Raw genomic sequence first — 747 nt, 5'->3', positions numbered from 1 at the left:
AAGAGGAACAAAGAAAACGTCAGCACCACAAAAAAAGCACTACAAAATGACAGCAATAAAATTACACCTATAAATAATTACACTGAATGTAGACGGCCTAAATGCACCCATAAAGAGACAGAGAGTGACAGAATGGATAAAAAAACAGGATCCATTCATATGCTGTCTACAAGAGACATACTTTAGGAACAAAGACATAAATTTATTAAAAATAAAAGATGGAAAAAATATATCAAGCTAACAGCTACCAAAAAAGAGCAGGAGTGGAAATAGTAATCTCAGATAAAATAGACTTTAAAATAAAATCCACTATTAAAGACAAAGAAGGACACTATATAGTGATTAAGTGGATGATCCATCATGAAGACATAACCATCATAAACATCTGCCCACCCAATGACAAGGCTCCCAAATACATAAAACAAGCTCTAATAGCACTGAAAAGAGAAATTCACAGTTCCACAATAATAGTAAGTGACTTCAACACATCACTCTTGGTAAAGAACAGAACATCTAGAAAGAAACCCAACAAAGATGCAGAAGTTGTAAAGGGCACACAATCAGCCAACTTGACCTCATAGACATATATAGAACACTCTACTCAACAGCTGCAAAGTACACATTCTTTTCCAATGCACATGGACCGTTCTCCAGAATAGACCACATCTTAGGCCATAGAGCAACCCTCAGCAAGATACAAAATGTTGAAGTAATACAAAGTATCTTCTCTGACCACAACTCCATCAG

This window comes from Trichechus manatus, unplaced genomic scaffold (genome assembly GCF_000243295.1).
Source record: "Trichechus manatus latirostris isolate Lorelei unplaced genomic scaffold, TriManLat1.0 scaffold00066, whole genome shotgun sequence".
In the NCBI taxonomy this organism is placed as follows: Eukaryota; Metazoa; Chordata; class Mammalia; order Sirenia; family Trichechidae; genus Trichechus; species Trichechus manatus.
Note: the sequence above shows the minus strand (reverse complement) of the source record.